Source organism: Cupressus sempervirens, chromosome 2, assembly GCF_028749045.1.
Source record: "Cupressus sempervirens isolate cs-2001-9-10 chromosome 2, ASM2874904v1, whole genome shotgun sequence".
Taxonomy (NCBI): domain Eukaryota; kingdom Viridiplantae; phylum Streptophyta; class Pinopsida; order Cupressales; family Cupressaceae; genus Cupressus; species Cupressus sempervirens.
Genome location: NC_143119.1, coordinates 245487986 through 245500623, shown reverse-complemented (window position 1 = coordinate 245500623; position 12638 = coordinate 245487986). Strand labels below are relative to the sequence as shown.

The window sequence follows — 12638 nt, the reverse complement described above, 5'->3', positions numbered from 1 at the left end:
AAAGATATACATGGTATGGTGAAATAGTATACTACTTAATACATATGGGATGCCATGATGATTTGGATGAGAATTAGAAAAGAACTATAAAGCTCTAGGATTCAAAACATATTCTTATCCAAGGTGACCTTTACTAGAAAAACAGAGATGGGATACTACTTTTCTTTCTTAGACATATACCAAGAAGAATCCATCTTGAAAGAATCTCATGAAGGAGTTTTTGGAGGCCATTTCTTTGCGAAAACCATTGCACACAACATTTTACGTGCATGGTATTACTGGCCACATATATTTTAAGATAGTTATACTTATGTGAGGAAATGTGAAGCATGTCATAAATTTTTAGGGAAACTAAAGTACAATGAGGCTTTTCTCTTAAGAAATTTGTAAGTGGAAGAACCTTTCCAAATGTGGGGGATGGATTTTATAGGTAAAATAAAAACTAAATAAATTAGGGGATACAGTTGGATTTTGGTAGCCACTGTTTATTTCACTAAGTGGGTAGAGGCTGTACCAACTAAGAAATCTACTAGAAAAATCATGACTAAGTTTTTGATGGAAAATATCATGACAAAGTTAAGGGTTCCCCCTAAAATTGTTGTGGATAATAAAATGTGTTTTAGATAAGAAGTATCTTCTATTTTTTGAAATAAATATGGAATAGTTGTCTCGTACTCTCCCCCCTATCATCCTAAAGGAAATGGAAAAGATGAATAAAGTAATAAGAACATCTTGAAGATTATCAAATGAATATTGGATAATAATAAAAGAACACGAGACACCAAGTTGAACCTTGCATTGTGGGCATACTGAATCATAGTAATAAAAGTCCACTAATTTTTCTCCATCCAATCTAGTTTATGGAAAAGAAGTCAGACTTCCCCTAAATAACCTATGGTCAGTGTCCAAATTTATGACTAAAGAATGAATTGAAGGAATCGACTTCATGGTGAAGAGGATAAATTCACTCATTGAGTTGGATGAGATAAGGAGATCAACATTGGAACATAATATTGAAAAGCCGAAACAAGTCAAGTACCTTCATGACAAGAGGTCAAAAGAAAGGGCTTTCAACATTAGAGTTTGGGTCCTAAAATGGAATGTCAAAGATAACGATAAAGGAAAACATGGCAAGTTTGATGCTTTATGGCTAGGTCCCTAGTCATATGTGAGAAAGTAAGAGAACGCTCTTACTTGCTACAAGACACTGAATGAGACATCTTGGAATTTCTTGTGCACGACCAATATGTCAAACCCTTATTTTATTCAAAATGTTATTATATATGTATTATTATCAAAAAAAATGAAATATTGAATGGCAAACATGTTGATCACAACTTCGAAACACGTGGTTGAAGAGGCGTTGAAATAATGAACATGATGATCTGTCTTAGGAAGTAATTACTCGAATTAAATGATTGGTCAGACATGATAAATTTTTAATGCACAAATGAATGTGAACCTATGTAAAATGTTTTGAAATGACATTTGAAGTTAGAAATCATTAAATTTGTTTGTTGTGTTATGAGAGAGTACTAGTTTAGTATACCAAAAAAGAACTTGAGCCAAAGTCAAAATATTTTTCATTACCGAGTTGTGTTTGTAGGTATTGAATTTGTGAAGATGAAACTACCAATCTAGGAGCATCCAGTAAATAAGGAGCCAAAACCAATTATGTCTAGCTAGACTTGACTCTAGAGTAGGAGGATTAGTTGGACATTATTCATAGCATGTATGTTGCTACTTGGGAATTGAGGACTAGTTATGTGGGCTACACTCGTGATTGTCATGATTGGAACTTGAAGAAGACAAGGCCAAAGTACAATTGATTTTGCCAGAGTTCCAGGTTCGACAAGGAAACAACAGACACATTGATGAAATCCTCACAATATTCCAAGGAATTTAACCACTCTAATTATGAAGATTATTAGGATTTTTGTTTTAGTCTTATATTGCAAATATTAGTGATTGGTAGCAATCAACTTTAGATTAGTGACATTTTGAAAAGGTTTGAAGCTATGTGCACCCCTTCATTTTCTATAAGAAGAGGTACCATGAACTAAATTATATACATAGAGATAGATATATTGATATATAGATAAAAATAAAAAAGGTTGTAGGGGATAAAATGCTTTAAAAAAATTCAGATAGGTATTGCAACGAGTCACTTCTCAATTATACTTCTTCTTTGAATTCATATAAAGATTCAATTTTATCGTTCAAAAGAAGGGGAATTGATTCTCATAACTTGCATCAAGTGAATTTTCCTCTTGGATTTATATTACTGTTGATAGATTAAAATCGGAACAAACCCTCGATTATCAAAGTTCATATACTAGTGTATTCTTTTTTTGATTGGTCTTGTTAAATTGAAGTTTAAAATAATTAAACTAGGGCTTTGTATTTTTAAGTTCTCTATCTAGTAATTGATGGTAGCATGCATTGTCTCCAAGCAGTTTGATATTTATAGCTTATTTTGAGTTGGGCTCAATTTTCCAACTGGATGAGGAACTGGTCGTATAATTCATCAAGAGTGGTAACATTTTGTGGTTTGTGATATTCACTACTATATCCATCTGCATACTTCACACATATACTATAAATATTCAACACTTCAAAATATTCCAAAGCATTCATTTTCATAATTCTAATTTCTCCTTGGAAGATTACTTGCCATTTCAGGAGTATCACCTAAGAAGTCTACAATAGAAAACATTAAACCAATTTGAAAGGTTATAGTGAAGGTGTACCCACCTAGGTTTTTACAAAGCCTAAAGAGCAAGGGTATTTGATTCTTGAAGAATCAAGCCCATTCATTGGCCAAATTGAGTTGAAGATTCCAACATTGAGTGACAAACACATAAGATCTCAACCAAAAATTTGAGTAACCAACACACACCTTCTAGCAAAATATAATGGAAAGATTGGTAATGCCTAACAACTATACAATAACCACTGAATTTATTCATATTACATATGTAATGACAAGTTGCCAATGACCATAATCTTATCATGTTATCGTATCTGTAAAAAAAATTGTAAAGATTTTCCTTGTATGAGACTCGATGGAAGAAGTCAAAAAATAGTAAGTATTACACTTCATTTAATATGTTGTGATTCATGTGCCAAGCCATTCTTATCCTAGGGAAAACATGATCACAAAACTAGTAATTTACAGCCTAAAACCTTTTTGTCACTATCCTATTTTTTAATGTGAAACAACTTCTCATTGCTAAGAAAAGTCTATCAGCTAATTAATTTTTTTAATAAGTGTAGGAAATTGATAATTAATTACTATATTGTATTGAGGATAGTTGTGTCCCTTCCAAAATGAGGTATAATCAAAGAGCTTTAGTGATTACGCTAAGAGTAATTAATTATCAGTTTCCTACAATTTATTAGAATTTTCAATTAACCAATGGACTTTTCTTTTGAAAGTTGTTTCACACTTTTAAACAGGGTATAGAAAAATGGTGTGAGACTATAAATAATAGATGCATCTATCCTCCCTACAATTCGTACCATTGACCAAATTTCAAAAAATTGTAAACACAAATAATTTTCCTGATATCTACATATTTTTACAATAGAAAACCAAAAAAATTGAAAAAAAAAAATCACCCAATTTTCACTAATCTATAAAAATTGACCCCTTTTTTCCCTGTTTAGTACATTTTGTATGAGATTATCGGGCCCCTTTTAGAAATAAGTGCTACAAAATTTTTGCTAGCTTGAGTAATCTTTCTGCCAGAGAAGATTTCGCGTGTCTAGGATCGTGGGTGTCACCTGGTGTAAAAGATTCCATGTGTTTATGAAAATGGTTGTCCCATCTACTACTGCTATGCTTTAATGTGGCCCATATCACACCGCCCTCTACTCTTCTCTTTCACTCCTCAAAGTTCTGTCATTTGTTTTTTTATCAAAGCCCCCTTTTGATTCTTCTCACTTGTGTTCGGTTTTAGTTCTCAATCAATTGAAATGGCTTCCTCTTCCATAGCCACGCAAAATCAAAATGCATTTGCTAGGCTTGGACCCTATTCTGAACCTTACTCCACTAAGCCCTGGGAAAATTTCATTAACCATCGTGGGTCTGATGTTAAACAAACATTGGCCGCTGACATCTATCATAAACTCAATTCTATGGGTTTGCGTGTCTTTTTAGCTAAGGATGCCCTTGAAGCTGGTGATTCAATTCTAGCAAAGATACATGATGTCATGGCTACCGCTACCCTTCACATTGCCATTTTTTCTCCCAACTATGCCGAGTCCTCGTGGTGTTTGTCCAAGCTATCTCTCATGCTAAAAAATAATTCCTATTTTCTATCATGTTAAACACTCCGATCTTAGATGGGTTGGTCAGGGGAAAGGAATTTATGCCCATGCATTTTCAGAGCATGCAAAGAAGGGCAGATACAAATCCGAAAAGCTTGATGAATGGAAATGGGCACTCCACAGCACTTCATTCCTGTCCAGTACCTGGTCAACAATAATGATTATGTACTATTTCTTGATTCTTCAATTGTCTAATATTGTTCTATCTCACCCATGTTTTTAATTCTATGACATTAGAATTTAAGCAATGATAGTGTGTTCTATTTTTCTATTTTGTTTTCTCTTAAAATGTTTAGTGACAGGGACACAGTCTTGAAGAATATTGTGAATTGTGCATTGCCAATCATGAGAAAACATCCACTTGGATTGGATGAGCTGGTACAAAGCTTCGAATCACTTGCAGTAGAAGAGACGGTAAAAATGAGGGGGATCGTGGGCATCGGAGGTAGTGGGAAAACCACATTGACCAAGGAGCTCTTCAACATGAACTTTTCCTCCTTTGAAAGACGTGGCTTCATTTTCGACATGCGAGATGCAGCATCCAGAAACGCTTTGCCTGACAAGCAGAAAAAGCTGCTCACTGATCCCGGTGTCCACCATTTGCCGTTCGACCATGTAGCTAAAGACAAAGCCATTCTTGAAAAATGGTTGAGCGCTCATCGTGCGCTCATTGTCTTGGATAACGTGGATCATATTGACCAGCTGAATGCTTTCTTGCCAGGTAAAGACAAGCTTGGATCCTGAAGCATGGTCATTGTAAACACTTGGGAATTGGGTGTTCCTATATCATGGGGTATTTCCCCACCCTACATTTTTAAGATACCGAGACTTAACCCGTCACATGTTGAGTAGCTCTTCTGCTGGCACGCTTTCTTGCAACCCTCTCTGCCTGCTGAATTTAGAACTCTGGTTGAAGACTTTGTAAAAGCTTGAAATGGTCTGCCTCTGTCACTCAAGTTGGTTGGGGCACAATTATATGGCAGAAAATCCAAAGATTACTGGAAACCCCAATTGCACAAAATCTTGAGAATATTGCCGGGTGAAATCAAACAAAGGCTACAAGTTAGCTATGATGGGCTAGATGAAGAAGAGAAAGAAATCTTTCTAGATGTAGCTTGTTTTCTCATTGGAGAAAAGAAAGGCACCGCTGTAGAAGTGTGGGATGGGTCGTGTTGGAGTGGTCTGTATGGTTTGGAAACCCTCATAATGTACGAACTTGTGGAGCTAGTCGATGGGGAAGAAAGACTAGGGATATGGAAAGGGAGGTTGCTAGAAGATAGCTACCATATCACCTTTGGTCTCCATGGCAGATTCACAGCATGATGGTTTGTCTTTTTGCTAAATGCAAATAATTTGATGAATAGAGGATTGTTTCCTTACATCCCCCTGTTTCACTAATCATAAGATGATGCTAATGTTAAAACTAGTTTGTCTTTTTGTCTATCTCTGCTTTCAGTGAATTTGATTGAAACACTCCAAGTCTGAATTTTCAATTTTCAATTTTTAATTTCAAATTTAGGAAAGAGGCATGAGGATTCGAGGGATACAATCTGCAGATACTTTTGTGGTGTTCAAAAAATACATGCATCAGTTGATGGGAAACTCAATCGGACAATCCAAGCTCCTTCAACTCTCATATGAATTAAAGATTCTTTCCGTAAGAGGAAACGAGTTTACAGAAGAATTAGCATCATTATCAAAAGGCCTTCTGTGTCTTCGCTGGGAAGATTTTCCTTTAAGAATTCTTCCTTCATGGCTTAGTCTAAAAAATCTGAGGATGTTAGTGTGAAGTTTGCTGAAAGTGTAAATTGAGAATGAACAGAACAACAAGAAAGAGGAAAAACACAAACACACGATTTTATCGTGGTTCACCACAAATTGTGGCTATGTCCACATTGTAGGGAAGATCTCTTATTAATGTTAAAGTCTAAACTTTACATCACAGCTGTAGCTTCAGCTCTTCGAATACAATATGAAATAATGAACCTCCAATACATATATATAGAGTCTCAAGAGAAATGAAGAGACAAACAATTGGAGGGAAACAATAATAAATGAAAGACTATTGGGCTTCACATGTACACCCAACAAACCCCCACTTGAAGTCCAACTGTTGTAATGTATGAATCTCCCTTGAAGCCCCTACTGTTGTTTCTTTACAATGCCGAGAGAAGTTTGGCAAAACTCGGACTTCTCTCATGGAACAACCTTTGTGAATGCATCGCCTAGATTCTTCTTGGTGCTAATCTTCAAGACCTGAAGTTTTCCCTCGTCAAGTTTACTTTGAATGAAATGATATCGTACCTCAATATGCTTAGTCCTACTATGAAACACTACATTTCTGGCTAAGTCAATGGCACTTTTACTATTACAATACAAGATTGATCCTTGTTGAGGACAATCAAAATCACCAAATAGATGTTGCAACCAAATCAACTCTTTTGCTTCTTCAGTGAGAGAAATGTATTCAGCCTCAGTAGTAGAAAGTGAAACCACTTGTTGCAACTTTGATGCCCAATTGATCGCTACTCCAGCAAAGGTAAATATATAACCAGTAGTAGATCTTATATTATTTAAATTTCCAACCATATCTGAATCAATATAACCTTTGAGTGAAGTATCTTTTCCACTAAAACACAATACAAAATTAGGAGTGTCCTTAAGATATCTTAAGATCCGCTTAACCGCATCCCAATGTTGTTTACCTAGATTACTCATAAATTTGCTAACAACCCCCACTGCTCGGGCAATATCCAAATGAGTGCAAACCATTGCATACATAAGACTACCCACTATTGAAGAATATGAGATGTTCTTCATGTAGTTTTGTTCTTCTTGTGTCTTGGGACACATAGCTGAAGATAATCTAAAATGATTAGCAAGAGGAGTGCTGACCGGTTTGGCATCTGTCATGCCAAATCTTTCTAATACCTTGAGAACATAGTGTTCTTGAGAAAGTTTTGTTTCCCTCTTGTGTCTATCATGAATAATGTCCATGCCAAGTATCCATTTCGCTGCCCCTAAGTCCTTCATAGCAAATCTTTATGACATCTTTTCTTTCAATTCTGAAATCAGCTTCATAGATGAACCGGTAACTAGCATGTCATCAACATAGAGCAATAAAAGAACAAAGGAACCATCAGGTAACTTCTTGTAGGAAACACATGGATTAGATTCACACCGAATGAAGTTATTTTTAGTAATGAATCGATCAAACTTGAGCTACCACTACCTCAGAGCTTGCTTGAGCCCATACAAGCTCTTCCTTAATTTGCAATATAAATTTTCTTTACCACTTTTAATGAATCCCTCGGGTTACATCATGTAGATTTCTTCATTTAGATGACCATGGAGAAATGCCATTTTGACATCCAGCTATTCAAGTTCAAGATCATGAGCAGCAACTAAACAAAGAATAGCCCGGATTGTAGTCATCTTGACCATAGGTGAGAAGATTTCATTGAAATCGATGCCCTTTTGCTAATTGAAACCTTTAACAACTAGCCTAGCTTTGTAAGGCTTCTAATTTTTGCCTTCATCTTTCAATTGATAAATCCATTGATTTTTTGAGTGCTTTCTAATTTGGTGGCAAAGGATGCAAATCCCAAGTTTTGTTTTGCAACAAAGAATCCATCTTTTCCTGCATTGTTGCCTCCCATTGTGAGAATCTGATGCTTTGCGAGCTTCTTTGAAGCTTGTTGGTTCAACTTGGTCTGAAAGAAAACATTCTAGCTCCGCTTCTTTGGAATATAATAGTTCACAATCAGAGAATCTCGCAGGAAGCCTTCTCTATCTAGTTGACTTCCTCCATCATTGAGCATTATTATTATGATCAGAATGTCCCTTTTCTTTATCTTGAGAGTTTTGTGTTTGGAGTTCAAACTCACTGCCCTTTGAAGATGTGTAATGAGAATTACTGTTATACTAATGATCATATTGCCCAAATGAAGATTGATTACTTGATTCCATAACCTTGTTTTTACTTTGTGTAGCTATCATTCCAATGTTGTGAGTATGGGCATGGACAAGGGAGACAAATTGACCCTACAGTTCCAAGCTGCCTTCTTTATCAGTGTGGGCATGTCCATATTTATCATTATGATCATGCTTTGTCTCAAGACCAACGCCATGGGAATTAACCTCCCTTTGAATGACCTTGTCTTCATCCAAGGTGTATTGTTGTCTGTTGTCAATGTGAGGTTGTCCTATGTGGCCGGCTGTAGTGGTGGATGGTCCAACGTGAGGGATCAGACCATGCTCATGCTCCATTATGGACGTCTGGGGACAGATGCCATATCCACTATTTGTGTAGAGATCCTTGTAATTGTCATGAACCTATGGGATACCATGGTCTTTGATTTTATTTTGGATAGTGGAACAATGCAGTTGTCCTCAATGTGTTGTGAGTGGCAAGTGAACTCCTCATGTGGTGGTCTCTCTACTATTGTGGCATCCTACTGACCTAAGTCCAGGATGCATGAGTCGTGGGTGAGATGAATTATGTCAGCGATTTGAATATCCATCATTTTCCCATCGATTTCCCTTTCTCTTGTGTGATCAAACTAATGGGTGTGCTAGAAGTGGTGGGGAACAAAACCACTGTTGTTGTAGTGTGGGGAAGACCACAGATGAGGCTCTTGTGTGGTGTCCACCTCACCCATGAGTAACATATTCACAGTATTAAAATTCCTATGACCAACTGAATCAGCAGGGAGTGTGTCATGATCAACATATTGTCCAAAGTGTTTGTACTCAAACAGAGGATTATCATCTCAGTTTTGATTTAAATTTGAGGATGGAGTGTTATCACTTTGGTTGTAATAATCTAAATTCTATTCAACATGTTCATCATTTTGATTCCACATACTTGTAGAAGAGGAAAGAGGGGCAAGAGCTAGAATTGAAGTGGGAGATAGAGTATTTGAAGAAACATTGTTCTGATTTCTATCAGCATTATTATTATCAAAAATGGAGAAAGGGATATACTCACTTGCAGATTTTTCTTCTATGTTGAGAGCCAGAAATACCTTCTCATTGAAGACGACAATTCTACTTTTGATAATTTTCTTCCCAACTGGATCCCAAATTCTGAAACCGAACTGGTCTTCACCATAGCCCACAAATATGCCTTTTTGTGATTTTGGATCAAACTTCCTTCTTTCCTCCTTCGGAACATGTACATAAGCTTTGCATCCAAACACCCAGATGTGAGAATATGAGATTTTCTTTCCCAACCATTCTTCCTCTGGTATGCCAAAGTCCAACCGAGAAGAGGGAATTCAGTTGATTAAGTATATTGTTGTATTACATGCCTCTGCCCAAAACTCCTTGCCTAAACTGGCATTAGAAAGCATACAATGAGATTTCTCAAAGATTGTTTTGTTCATCCTCTCTGCTGCTCCATTTTCTTGTGGGTGCATGGAACAATCTTAATTCTATGGATGCCATTATCCACGCAAAATGAATCAAACTCCAATGAGAAAAATTCTCCACCATTGTCTATTTGCAAGCACTTTATTTTGTGACCAATCTGATTCTCAACTAAAGCCTTAAAAATTTTTAACTTGCTGAAAACATCAGATTTCTTATGCAATATGTAAATCCATACCTTTCTTGTGCAATCATCAAGGAAAGTGAGGAAGAAGTTTTCTCCTCCAATAGAGCTTTCCTCGGTGGATCTGAACACATCAGAATAGACAAGTACCAAAGGAGTACCTTTATTTTCATGTCCGGTCCTCAAGAAGTTGACTCGCTTTTGTTTTCCATAGAGACAATGTTCACAAAATTGTAAGTCAATTGATTTTAGCCCCAGTAATTGCTCCCTTTTATGCATAATAGCAAGGCCCTTTTTACTCATGTGACTGAGCGTTTGATGCCACAATTCTAAATTGCTATCTTCTACTATCATGGCAAACCCCACTTCACCAATATTTTCTACAATATACAAACTCCCAATCTTGTCTCCTTTTGCAGCTAACATGGATCCTTTTGTGACTTTCTATGAATCGATTAGAGAAGTGACAAAACCTTGTGCATATAGCAGACTTACGAAAATTAAATTTCTCTTTAGTTTTGGAACATGACGCACATCTTTTAATAGCCATTTAACACCTTCTTTCAAAGATAATAAAATATCTCCTTTGCTTACTATTTCACATGCTTTATTATCACCCAAGTATACTTCACCGAACTTACCTTCTTGATAATTCGAGAAGTATTTCATACATGAAGAGGCATGAAATGATGCGCCAAAATCCAAAACCCATGAGGCTAAAGTGGTCTCAATTGTAGATAAAATCAGTACACTATCATCTTTTTCATAGACAGTGTTGGCTTGACTTTCCTGCACTCATTCTTGTGCTCTTTTATAATCTCTACAATCCTTTTTCACATGACCACTTTTGCCACAAAACCAACATTCTCCTCCTTTCCTTTCCCTTGACTTTGAACGCCTAGCTAATTTTGATCTTCTATTATGATTGTTTCTTCCTCTATTTTGGCTTCTTCCTCTATTTTTGATGATGACCACCATCAAGGCTTCATTGGATGAGGATTCCTTACTACTTCTCTGCATATCCTCACTAAGTAGAGTTGCCATTACTTCATCATAGACTAGCTTGCTCTTTAAGGAGTTAGAAGTACTAACTACTATAACAATGGGATCCCAGCTGTCAAATAATGAACACAACAAGATGATAGCTTTAGATTCATCATCTTGTGTCATGCCAACCTAGGTTGCTTGACATAACAAAGTGTTCAAATCATTTATATGATTTGACATCGTAATCCCATCCTTCACTTTTAGCTTGTAGAGCTTCTTTATAATAAATATTTTATTTGTAGTTGAGGCCATTTTGTACATACTTTGAAGTTTATCCCAAACTTCCTTGGTCATAGATTCGTTGCGTACATCGAATAAAACATTATGTGATAAAGAAAGAAAGACTGTCAATTTTTCCTTCTCATCAGTTTTAACCTAGTCTTCATCCTTCATTGTAGTTGGTTTTTTTGCTTTTCCAACAATTGCTACTGCCAAGTCTTGCTTGACTAGCAATGAATGCATCTGAACTTTCCACAAATTGAAATTTTGTCCTAAGAATTTATGCACTCACAAATATTCCATAACTTTGGATTTTCAAACACCGAAATCGATTCCAACGACTACGCCAAGCTCTAATACCAATTGTGAAGTTCACTGAAAGTGCAAATTGAGAAAGAACAGAACAACAAGAAAGAGGAAAAACAGAAACACATGATTTTATCATGGTTCACCACAAATTGTGGCTATGTCCACACTGCAGGGAAGATCTCTTATTAATGTTAGAGTCTGAAATTTACATCACAGTTGTAGCTTCCGCTCTTTGAATACAATATGAAATAATGAACCTCCAATATATATATATATATATATATATATATATATATATATATATATATATATATATATATATATATATAATCTCAAGAGAAATGAAGAGACAAACAATTGGAAGGAAATAATAATAAATGAAAGACTGTTGGACTTCACATTTACACCCAACAGTTAGAGCTTCACTCGGCCAATGAGTTGGAAGAATTATGGCAAGAAAATATTGCAGACGTAAGAATTTAGCTATTGTGGTTCAAAAAGATTAATTACTTCAAATTTCTTTTGCAATTCATACTTTTTTGAACTGAACTGAACTGAATATAGCAATTTCTCCATGCAACCTCCATTGCAATTGAGAGGGCTTATTTTAAATGGTTGTTCAGAATTGCAAAGGCTTTCAAGATCAATAGTATTTCTTCGTAATCTAAATTCATGGTGGCAGTTTATCAAAAGAGTTCTGCCACCTCCAATCATTGGAGTATTTGCGATTAAAGTCTCCAGCACTATTCTCACTACCTTCTCTTTTTGGCTATTTAATGAACTTGATGATTATAACTCTACGATGTTGCAAGTGGTTGACCATGTTGCCTGACTCATACACTTGACACATTTAGATTTATCATATTGCGAAATGCTATCTTCACTACCTAATGGCTTTGGTAATTTAGTAAGCTTGAGAATTTTAAATTTGAGCTTTTGCAAGCAATTGAGCAGGTTGCCTGATTCTCTCAATCAGCTGATGCACCTGGAAGTTCTAACTTTTGTAGATTGTGAAATTCTATCTTCACTAACAAAGAGCTACCATTATCTCTTAAAAGTTTAGGAATATACTCTTGCAATTTGCTAAAGAACATCAGGTCTATAAGTGGTCTAAAATATCTTGAGACACTGGAAATATGTGACTGTCTCTAGATAGAAGACCTCCCAAACTTTGCTG

At 35.9% G+C, this 12638-nt stretch overlaps 2 pseudogenes; one reads left to right on the top strand and one right to left on the bottom strand.

The window, feature by feature from the left end:
• The window catches only part of LOC149571955 (uncharacterized), a 55534-nt pseudogene that overhangs the window by 27240 nt on the left and 15656 nt on the right, over positions 1-12638 (bottom strand).
• On the top strand, positions 3960-12524 carry LOC149571956 (disease resistance protein Roq1-like; annotated as a pseudogene).